The sequence below is a fragment of the Panthera onca genome, chromosome A1, assembly GCF_046562875.1.
Source record: "Panthera onca isolate mPanOnc1 chromosome A1, mPanOnc1 haplotype 2, whole genome shotgun sequence".
NCBI lineage: Eukaryota > Metazoa > Chordata > Mammalia > Carnivora > Felidae > Panthera > Panthera onca.
This window is the reverse complement of record NC_138339.1, coordinates 227,198,910-227,210,975: the sequence shown is the minus strand read 5'-3', so window position 1 is coordinate 227,210,975 and position 12,066 is coordinate 227,198,910. Positions and strand designations below refer to the sequence as shown.

The window sequence follows — 12,066 nt, the reverse complement described above, 5'->3', positions numbered from 1 at the left end:
TGTTGCATATTGAAATTTACAAAGAACAAAAATGATATATGAAGGAATTTTGATTCAAAACCAATTCTTCTGACTTCTGAGTATTTCCCATCTTATCCTAATCTTCTTGATGACCCCATCCCTATCTCAGAACTAATTCCTCCTGAATCTTCCAGCTTCTAGTATATACCTACAGAATCAGCCTCACTCTTGCTTTTCTCTTCATTCACTTGGGAAAATAACTTTTTTGCCTGCACAGCCCTACCTCTGCCCTAAGCTTCTCAGTTGACAATCTTCCTTGTATTGTTTGCATTAACAGGTTGTCTATCTGTCTTCCTAGAATACAAGGCACACAGCACCCAGAAAAATTGCCCATTTCTCACAGGCACTTAATCCAGAGCAGTAATAAGCAGTATTCCACTCACCTGTTTCTGCACCTGTTTCCTATTTCTCCCAAGATGCTCTGATATCTATCTAGATCCTGATATAATATGTCCTTAAAATGGATCCTTCCAATAGTTAATGCTCCCCATCTCATCTCCTCACACTAATAAAAGCAAAAAAGAGAATAATGTTAACGGTGAACAACAACAGCCAAAGGAAACCCCAAAGCAGCATGCTGGCCATATTTTCTATTTGGATTATACTGTCTATTTGCCTAGATCATTATTTCTCCCAGGCTTAATGCCTAGAGGTATGTGCTAATTTGCCAAGCTGCTTTAATATTTAGTGAGGAGCCACAGCCGGCCAATAATTTTTAATAGCTTGTCCTCTATTGATTTCAACCCACACATTAAAGCGCCTAATAAAAATTTTAAAAGGATAGGTGAAGGGACATAAGGACAACAGAAAGTTAATAGCCTTGTCCACCTCCATTTGAAGAGAACAAGAGGATTACTTCAACTTCTGTGTGGTTTGTATAAGACAATTGCTTTCTGCAAGCATTTTTCAGCAAAGTTTTTTAAGGTGGGCTTACACAATGCGTAAGTACTTTAATTAATATGGTTGTATTCCTCAGCAAACTCTAAAATAAGTAATTTCTGATGAGTGTATAGATGGCTTTGTTTTATTTAAAAAAAAAATTCCTAGGGTGCCTAGGTGGCTCAGTAAATTAAGTGTTCAACTCTTGGTTTCAGTTCAGATCATGAGCTCAAGGTTGGTGAGACGGAGCCCCGTACTAGCTCCACGATGATAGTGTGGAGCCTGCTTGAGGTTCTCTCCCTCTCTCTGTCTCTCTCAAAACAAACAAATAAACTTAAAAAAAAAATCCCGATAATTGAATGGCACTTCAAGTGTTGACTCCACCGCCACTACCACCATGTGATTCAACTGGGGGTTGCCACAGGTGAAGCAAAAGATGCAGCCTTCAAACTGGAGGAACATATTTGCAGTTCCAGCCAAGTTCCCTGAAGCCCTGGCCTGAGGCTTCATGAAAGACAAGGCCTGTGCTTGTCCCCAGATTTGACTTGGGAAGAAGTAAGTGAGCTACCCAATATACATCATTTTAGAAAGAAAGGGTTGGGGTGCCTGGGTGGCTCAGTGGGTTAAGCATCCGACTCTTGGTTTTGGCTCAGGTCATGATCTCACGGTTCGTGGGTTCAAACCCCACATCGGGCTCTGTGCTGATAATGCGGAGCCTGCTTGGGATTTTCTCTCTGCTCCTCCCACGTGCTCTCTCTCTCTCTCTCTCACTTTCAGAATAAATAAATAAGCAAAAAAAAAAATTGTAGGAAGAAAGGGTTCACTCTGAAGCAGCCTTCAAACTTAGTATAGGAAATGAGTGCCCTCAAAGGATTTCTTTTGGATTATAAATACGGAGGTTTACCCAAAACCAAACATAGATTAAATCCTCCTTCAAGCAAGAAACTCTCCATAAATTCTACACAATAAAGGATAGGCCCTGTCCTTCGTGAAACCTCTGGCCTGGACTTCAGGAACCAGGCACAAGCCCTGAAGACAAATGGCTCAAAGTGTAAATCAAAGGTCTTCTACAACTGCCTCTACAACTGCCTCTGGTAAGTTATTTAAAACCACTCTTTGTAGTTTTTTTTCTTATCTAAAAGATAGATTTAATAGATTATAGATTAAAGTAAAGATAACATATTAAGGCACCTTGTATACAGTAGGCACATTTTATTATGGGCAATACTATGTGCTTTAGACAGAAAAGTCTCAATGGATTCTAGAGGGAAATAATCACTGTAGTTTGGGATATAAAAGGAAAGATTCATAAGTAGAGTGACCATATCATTTCTCTTCCAAAACAGGACACTTTTGAAGGACAAAGAGGGAACTTATTCTAAATATAATGAGGTCACAGGCAAAATTGTGCATGTTCCAGACCAACCAGGAGGTATGGTCAGCAAATGCTTGATTTAAGGTTTGAGGAAAGAATGGAAATGAAGTGGCAGGAATGTCTGAGTTGCAAGGGCTGGGTGCCATGTAGGTTTTTTATGAACTGTGATTAAAAAAGTTCAGAAAGATCAGTCCTTGTTAAAGAATTCTTTCAAAGGTATAGGATATGATAAGGATAGAAGTAGACAGAAGAAGGATCTAGGTTGAAAAATATTTTATTTATATATTTTTTATTTATTTGAAAGAGAGAGAGAACACATGAGTGGAGGAGACAGGCAGAGAGAGAGAGAGAGAGAGAGAAAGAGAGAGAGAATCTCAAGCAGCCTCCATGCTCAGCAAAGCCCAATACAGGGCTTGATCCCATGAATGTGAGATCATGACCTTAGCCAAAATCAATAGTTGGACACTTAATCGACTGAGCCACCCAGGTGCTCTGCAAAATATTTGAAATTCCAAAATAACAACTTTGGTTTTATCTCTTAGACCATAAAGAGACGTTGGAAGTATTTCAGGAGAATAGCATAATGCAAAAATAGTATATTTAGATCAATTTGGCAGACTGGAAAAGGGAAAGAGTATAGAATCTAAAGGGATAGATACTGAAAGCACTATTCAGATATGAGGTGAGGTAGGGATGGTCTGGGACAGTAAAGAAATGGCTAAAGTAAGAAATGTTTGAGATGACTTAATCATAACTAATTATGAAAGAAGTAAGAGGGAGCTAACATTACTCCATGAGTTGAAAGTTATTTGATAGAAAGAGAAAGCCAATACGGTTGATAAAACTGATGACATTATATGTCACGTAGTTTTCAAAAGTATCTCAGCATGAAGAATAAAATACAGAAGAGATTTCTTTCTTGTTAATTTGTATTCACCGGGAAGTTCTCAGCAGGTGATAATATCATCATAGATGAAGATGCCTTGACAAGATGCATCCCTGAGACCTTGACTTTGTAATATACATTGAATGACCATTGGAGAAAAGAGCTGGCGCTGGAGTTAGGCCTAGGAGTCCAGTTGGTCAGGAATGATCTGATCATACATCAAGGTCACCAAAGCCAGATAAGAAAGAGAAAGTTAAGTTTACTTATGGATACAAGGAGGGTAAGAAAGGAAAGATTCTATCTAGGAAATCAGGTAATAGAAATGAGGGACATATACAAAGACCTTGTGAAAAAGTTCTCTGGGCCAAGAGTGAAAAGATATGGGGAGGGGGTATGAATAGAACAGGGAAGATGAAAGGTAAATCCAAAGGAATTTGACAGTTATTGACGAGTCACCTATAATTATCCTCATGAAAGGGATCAGAATGTGCCAATCCACATGTGTCACTTTGGCATAAAGCAATTGAGAATCAATAGATATAGGAAGAGTTCTCTGCCCTCCCTTTGTCTGTCTAAAATCAAGGCATAAATTTCCCTTTGAGGGAGGGGCCTTTCTCTCCCCCTCACTTCATTCCCTTCACCCCCATTCCAGGTAGAGAGGAGCAACTCTTGTCATTGAAGATGGAGAGTTGACACCAAGATGAGCTTGCATAAATGGACCTCACAAAAATAATTCTTAACTGCCATTAGCTCTCCCATATATTTCCTGGTATCTTCCCCACAATTTATTGTCCCTTGAAGCCCAAACCTTCTTCTTTTTGTTAAAGGGGTATATAAGCACCTAAGTCTAACCATTGCTTTGACTTTCATTTCTTTCCTGTAACTCCTGTGCATGAAAAAATTATAAAAAGTGTGTTCCTTTTCCCCTATTGATCTGTCTTTTCTTATTTAATTTTCAGTCCTCAGGTACAAAACTAAGAAGATAGAAAAACATTTTTCCTCCTCAACTCATTTTAACCATCTGTAAATCAAGGAAATTCCAACTTACCTAACTGAAAATCTCTTGCCCTTTCCAATAAATTGTACTGGAGCTCCCTCCTTATTTTATCTCCTGGCATGGGCAGGAAATGGTTTCAGAGGACAGATGACCTTGAAGTCGCAGGAGACAAGGGGCTAATCGGGCTGGGTGGGAGAGAAGTCCTTGAAGAACGAAGAGCTTCTGACTCCAGCAGGATTGTCCGAAAGCAATTTGCCACATAATTTCTCCACAGGTGAAATCCCTAAGGGCCAACAAATTAGCTGAGAAGGGAATGACTGCATCTACTAATTCTTTTATTTTTATTTTTTTTTAATTATCTGAATTGTGCCCTTTCTCTGAGCCAGTCCATTGGATCAGCTGGATAGAAAGTCATACTGAATGAAGGAGTCATAATGAAACATATTAAGATGCTGTCCTGTCCTACCCATCCCCCCCTTTCAAAAATTAATTAATTAATTAATTAAACGCTGAAGGAATTGATGACCAGTGACAGTCTCTACAGAACAGTATGGAAATCAATTAAACAGAAGCTGAAAAATGCCTCAGGGTGTAATTGATAACACGATGAGGCAGGAAAAAAAATTACAAGTATGGAGTCAAATCCAAAAATTCTTACTTAGAGAAAACACAGAGGCTTCTCATATCCCACAGGACCAATCTGGAAAGCTATTAGTGTTTGGAGAAGCGAGAACCAGAGAATAATTGTTGTTGTTTGTTTATTCTTGACAGTTTTAAAGGACAATTTCTCTTGGGGGAAAATTTCTGTTTCCCACTTAGAAGTTCCTTCTAAATGCAAACCATTCTGGAAAAGTTTTTTTAGCTCTTTCTTGAACTTTGGAAATGGATTTTGTGTAAACTTGTGGATCTGTGTATTTAATTGCTTCAGTAGATTATCATTCTTCAAATTCAGAGGTTTAAAAACATCACTGGATATGAAACACAATCAGAAAAGAAAAAAAAAAAATCAATGTTACAAAGATTAGATGCCAGACCAGTGAATGAAAGGCCAGGATTTTGTCCATGGTGGTCTCTGAATTGAACAGCTGCCATTTTCAGTATTGAAACATATTCATTGTTGCTGTGATTTTTCATAAAATGTTAAAATGGTCCAAGTGCTTTCTTGAATTATAGCCCAGTCAGTTTAGGCCCTTAGATCTGGCTCCCAGATTTTCTTAGTGTGTTATCCACTAAGCCACACATACTGCTACAAAAATCTAAATTCCTATTAAAATTTTTAAAGTTGGTCAAAAGATTTTGGTTTTTGTAGAAGAACACAATTGTCTGTTGTTTCCCTTGCATTATTAAAGATTTAATGATTTCTAACATGAGAATTAAATTATTAATGCATTTGGTACTAACACTATATAGTATTTCAATTCTTAAAGAACTTTTCTGAATCATGAGGTTATTTCAGGGAAAATAACTCAGGAACATCAGATACCTGGAATGCATTGCTCTAAAATTAAGGTAAAATTATTGTACCCCATTAAAATTTGTAATCTCTTGTTAATGAAGTTTAAAAAGACAGCACATTTATCGCAGGGGAGCCTGGGGAAAGGAAGTAGTAATTATCAGAATATATGCACCAAATCATTATTCTACCTCATTCCTTATGCATTTAAACTGTCTCTCTCCACTACACAAGTCTTTTGTAATAAAAGCAGAAGATTTTGATAGCCTACTTAATGTAAATTTAGATGCAATTCACAGCTAGTTTTAAAAGAAGAAAAATCTTAAATTTCATTACCATAGTTCCCAGATTAATTAATGGCAGAAGGGTTAAAAATTCCAAATACATGTTGGTCTTGTTAACACATAATTGATTCCAACTCCTCAAAGACAGTTCTGCCTTTTTACGCCAGACATGTAGGTTGTAAAGTAAAGTAATGTTCGTGAGTAATACAGCATAGCAAGACAGGTCTATGCAGGCTTTGTTCATTGATACCTATCTAAAGTCCTTTTTAAAAATTTTTTTAATGTTTATTCATTTTTGAGAGAGAGAGAGACAAAGAGACAGAGAGAGAGAGACAGAGGGCAAGCAGGGGAGGGGCAGAGAGAGAGGGAGACACAGAATCTGAGACAGGCTCCAGGCTCTGAGCTATCAGCACAGACCCCGACGTAGGGCGCAAACCCATGAACTGTGAGATCATGACCTGAGCCAAAGTTGGCTGCTTACCCAACTGAGCCACCCAGGCGCCCCTTTTCTAAAGTTATTTTTAATCATAATAAAAACAACAAATACTTGAGTGCCTACTGTGTGCCAAGCACGTTATAAGCACTATCTTGTGTAAACCCGACAGCAATTTTATGTGATATGAATGAGCATTTTCTTCATTACACAAATAAAAATCGTGTGACTCAAAGAAGTAACTTGTTCAAATTAATTCAGCTGGTAAATAGTATACCTGGGGTTTGAATGAGCATAGCTGACACTTGAGTCTATGGCTTATCACTGTGCAAAACTGCAGTTATCTGATAAATTTCTTCTGCAAAATCAGAAAACTTTTCAAATTGGACAAGCGATTTCACTAACATTTTTCTTTCATTACTACCTATAAAGGAGGAACCCGCCAGCAAAACCAGGCAAGAGCTTATCAGCTGCTTCACTTTTAGCAGAATAAGACTGTCAAGATATGTCTATATATTTAAAGTCCTGTATCACTTCTTCATCATGCCTATAGCAATTTTATGATCTATATGAGAAAAAAGTTCCCATCTCTCCCCTCTGACTGGCTGGCCAACCCATAGTACACTCCCCCGGTCATATCCCTATCTGGAAAAGCACAAGAACACAAAGACATTTCAAACACCATTACTGTGAAGCTTGCCTTAGCTTTCCCCAACAAAATGAGGCAGTTCCATGCCTCTGTATCTCACCACTCGGTTCTTACCTCCATCAGAGCAAAAACCACGGAACATTCTAAATTATCTGCGAGTGAATCATCTTCTTCGCTAGACCACACTCCAGGACTGTCTCTTAGTTTTCAGTGAATCTGTTGGTGAACACAGTAAATCTATTTTTCAATCTCTCATTTTTCTAAAACGTGTTGCAATCACTGATTATTATTGCAATTTTCTCCTCAAGAGCCAGCCTAAATTATTATTCTAAAAAACAAACAAACAAAAACAGTGTTCGTAGCTTTGTAAGTGGGAAAACCAAAAAATAGCCACAAGCAATTGATCACAAAGTCACAAATTGCCTGAAGTCTCTGCTTGAGGAAAGACTCTTGAATAATGGAGAAGTCACAGTACCGCCTGGTGTACCATTTCATACTACTCTGTACCATGAACGTTTCAAAGAAGTCTCATGATTGAGAAAATGCAAAATTAATATTTAGCCTTTTGCAAAGTAATTTCGAGAATAATTTCATTTTAATAGCCTAAAACAATGGTTATGAACGAGGAACCACTTTAGAAATTAATACATTGGTTGCTGAACCAAAAAAGTGATTAACTCTATATCATCAATTAAAATGTATGATAACACTGTATCACTTTCATGTAGAATAAACAATGAACATCTTGAAAACTGTAAATTATATACATCCCATAGAACCTAAAATAAAAAGGAAATTAAAAGCTGCTTAGCAAAAGCAAACCCAGTTTTCCCTTAAGGAAAGACATAAAGAACTTTTTAAAAGACTAAAGATTCAGGGTGCCTGGGTGGCTCAGTCGGTTAAGCCTCTGACTCTTGATTTTGGCTCCGGTCATGATCTCACAGTTCATGGCATCAAGCCCCACATCAGGCTCTGTGCTGACAGTGTGGAGCCTATTTGGGATTCTCTCTCTCTCTCTCTCTCTATCTCTCTCTCTCTCTCTCTCTCTCTCTACCCCTCCTCTGCTCAGGTGCCTGTGCTCTCTCTCTCTCAAAATAAAGAAACATTTATAAATAAATAAATAAGCAAGCAAGATTCATATTTGAGCTCTTTCCTGATAATTCCTCTGAATCATTTAGTCTTATTGAAATGTACAATTATTACTTATGTTAGTAGAACATTCTCACATATATGTATGTGTGTGTGTGTTGATTTTTGGTTTTTGTAGCATCAGTGTAACCAGAGTTTTAAACTTTGTTATATCAAAAACGAATTATTTGAGATTTTAGCCAGTTCCTATTCTGCCTGGAGCCATGTCATAAAGGGTGGACGCAGACAAGATGTCGATATTCCAGACATGGAAGGCTCTCTGTAGTACAATGTAGTCAGAAAATTATATCTAATGATGTTCTCAGAGAGATCCTGAGGATTCAGGAAAGCTATTTCCTACCTCAACAATTTCTGAGATGAGAAATCCCAAGCTGGATGAGCACTCCACTGCCACAGATGCTACCGGGAAAGGGCTCAGAAGGGAGTTCACTTTTGCCACTGTGATGAGGTCTTTGTCGAGTTTGTATGTTCATGTGTAGACACATGCATAGCACAGGTGTAAGTGCCTAAGTGTTGTCCATAGATAAGGGAAGAAGGAAAAATATGCAGGCAAGTGCATGAATGTAATGTTAATGTACGTTCAGTAGCAGATGGACAACACAAGAGGGCCAAAGAGAGGGAAGCAGGGTGAAATGACTGCGTGGTGTACTACTAACCTCCATTCTGTCTTTCAGCATGCACGGGGTCATATTTCTTATCTACTCAAATAAATCTTTTATTCAACACCAGAAGCAATAGTATGTGTGATAGGGAGAAATAATGAGCCGCTGCAGATATCCCTGCCCTAATCCACAGAACCTGTATATGTTACCTTACGTGGCAAAATGGGCTTTGCAGATGTAGTTAAGACCTTGAGATGGGGAGATTACCTTGGATTATCTGGGTGAGCCCAATGTAATCGCAAGGGAAGCAGGAGGGGTAGAGATAGGGAAGAAGGTGTGAGGATGGCAGCACAGGTTGAAGGGATGTGGCCATGAGCAAAGGAACATGGGCTGCCTCTGAAAGTTAGGGAAGGCGAGGAATGGATTCTCTCACAGAGCCTCCAGAAGGAGCAAGGCTCTGCCGATACCTTGATTTTAGCCCTGTAAGTCCTATCTCAAAATTCTGACCTCCAGAACAGTCAGATAATAAATCTCTGTTGCTTTAAGTCACTAAGTTTGTGGTAATGTGTTACAGCAGCCTTTGGATACTGTCTTTGTTAATTTTTTTATTGTGATTGCCATCATTCTCTTCAAGATAAATATGCATTTTCTTTCCAGATGGAGTGCTCTTTGTTAGTACCTTTTGTACCGTAATGTAGAAAAGTTAGTGTCAGAATATGCTCTTATACATCAGGGCATCTCCTTCAACTTAAAAGGTAAGAAATAGTTTAAAAGTCCTGAAATCTCATTCAGGAAATGCTATATGCTAACTCCTATGTCTTTGTAATACATGCTTTATCTCAGCTCAACTCTCATTCTCCTCCACACACCAAAAGAATAGGCAAAGAATTCAGATACTATGACAGACAACGATGCAGGGCAGTGTAAGTAGGGTGGCATCAAAACTCTGTACAGGACAGGGGTTATGGTTATGGTTATGTGGCAAACTGTGCCAGAAATACTAGTAGATCACCAGAGATTTCCATCAGCCTTGCAGAACCAGTCATGAAGCCATCACAAAGTTCTGCTGCCTAAATATCGGGAACATGCAATGATAATGAAATAGAAAATTAATTTAAGTTCACAATGACCTTCAGGAGACTAACAGAAAAACCAGTGCACCAATGTGATCTGCAGCCCAGCAAGCCTTATTCCGATGGGAAATCAAATTAGCTGTTCTCTCGTTATCTTGGAACACTACCACAACTTGGTAGACCAATTGGCTACCTAGGCAGGTGGGTTCACTCAAGCTTTGAAAGATTTCTTCTAAGGTCTTCAGTAACCCTGATAAGAACACGTAGATTTGGGAGTCCTTGAAGGTACCAATAGTTTGGGTAATGACTTGTCCCTCAGAATAAGTGCTTTTCTTCATTTTGTGTTTCTCTTCATCTTGGATCCAGCCCCATCAGCCTATCAACTCATTAGCAAATCAGCGGCCCTAATAGTAAAGTCTGCACTGAGAATTAATGTTAATATTCCCTATTCATGTGCTCTCCTACAAATGCACCAGGGATTATTCTTACCATTATGGTGATTGGTAATAGACCTCATGAGGAAAGGGGACAAATGAAAGGGTAAATGAATGATTTGAAAGGCCATGTAGAATTCTGGTACCTACCAGATGAATAGTTACATTTTTTCCTTACCCCTCTCCCAAAAGAGGTCTGTCTCTCCACTGGGATTTCTAACTCTAGGGGAAAAGATTGGATCTTGTTACAGGTTGGAAGGATACTTCCTCAGAGTCAGTAATAGTGCCTGTGTCTCAGAAGTTAGAACAACAGGGACAGAGAATATGCTGGATTGTCTGTGTGGGATACAACTTCGGTTGGACAAGAAAACCTATGTAGATTATAGTCAATTATATTCCTTGGGGCGCCTGGCTGGCTCAGTCAATTAAGTGTCCAACCTTAGCTCAGGTCCTGATCTCATGGTTCGTGAGTTCAAGTCCTGCATCGGGCTCACTGCTGTCAACACAGAGGCCGCTTCAGATCCTCTGACCCTCTCTCTCTATGCCCCTCTCCCATGTACACACACACACACTCTCTCTCTCTCAAATGTAAATAAACTTTAAAAAAAGTATAGCTATTATATTCTTTAAGATGGCTGAGTTTATTAAAGGGAACTTTCAATTACTTGGGCAGCTGAAAATTATCTGTTATAGGTCCTTTATGTGTCAGGCACTCTCTTCATATTGGAGATACAGACATGATTAGGACATAACTCTCTACAGACACTGGTAAGGAGAGATACAATGTCATGAGTTTGAGTCATGGCTCCATCTCTGAGTAGCTGTCAGACTTTGAGAAAGTTCTAGTGTTTCTTTCTCATTTATAAAGTGAAGCTATTAAAATCCCTATCATCTGATTCGGGTAGTAGTTAGCTGTTGCTTCCACTGAGTAGCTCAGAAACCAGTGTGGGGATAAATGGACACACGGATCCCTAAATGCTACGAGGGAGGTATATGCACATAGAGGGAAGCACAGGAGACCTGGGTGAAAGGGGACTTGATAAAGAATTTGTGGATATGGTGGAAGGCCCTGCAATCAAGACAGCACCCTGATTTATCAGATTTAGGGACTAAAGTTCCCCTATGCTCACTTAGCCAGACAAGTTCTAATAGAGCATCCTATCTACACAGCCTAAAGGTGCAGGCTGACCATTCATGGTGCTCTTTCTTGTTTGAGAGTAAATTGGAACCAGTAAAATAATATACACTTATTTATTTATTCATTTATTCATTCAGCTATTATCTGTTCAGCGAAGTAACAAGCATCAACCAGGCTGAAGGTTTTACTGAAATGCTAATGCTAAGACAGGAGTTCAGCTGCCCCTTACTCCAGGCATTGGTCGAGCCCAACTGAACTGATTAGCATAGATTACTTTCTCCTTTCTCCACATAAACCTGCTGGTGTAGATTCAATGTTAATCAAAATATACTTCAAACAATAAAATTGGACCAACTTAAGTAGAGAAACTGAGAAATAATTCCTGTAATTATAATAAAATTGCGATCTACTTAAGAAATTTAAATTACATTGGGATTCTCTAACCGGCTGCCCTTTGTTGACCATTTTATTAAGTGGCATAATTCGATCTGTATTAGTAGGCCTACATTTATCAAATGAGAAGCTTACTGTCAGATCAGTGTATATCGTATCCATGAAGCAACACTCCTTACTAAATTGCCTTAGTCTTTTGTATAATTTGAGTGATATTCAGGGCATATGACTTATTGGAATGTTTTATGGTCTTCTAGAATCCTAAATCCTTGTATCTATGCAACAGTTGTGTTGAGAGTC

At 38.7% G+C, this 12,066-nt stretch overlaps 1 long non-coding RNA gene across 1 annotated transcript; it reads right to left on the bottom strand.

Annotated features, from left to right (window-relative positions):
• Positions 1 to 407: 407 nt before the first annotated feature.
• LOC132680304 (uncharacterized) lies at positions 408 to 11,976 on the bottom strand. Its single transcript, XR_009610624.3, has 3 exons — positions 11,902 to 11,976; positions 7,092 to 7,193; positions 408 to 526 (listed from the first exon to the last, which is right to left on the bottom strand). It is a non-coding gene; the product is annotated as an uncharacterized LOC132680304 (long non-coding RNA).
• Between the last annotated feature and the right edge of the window lie 90 nt (positions 11,977 to 12,066).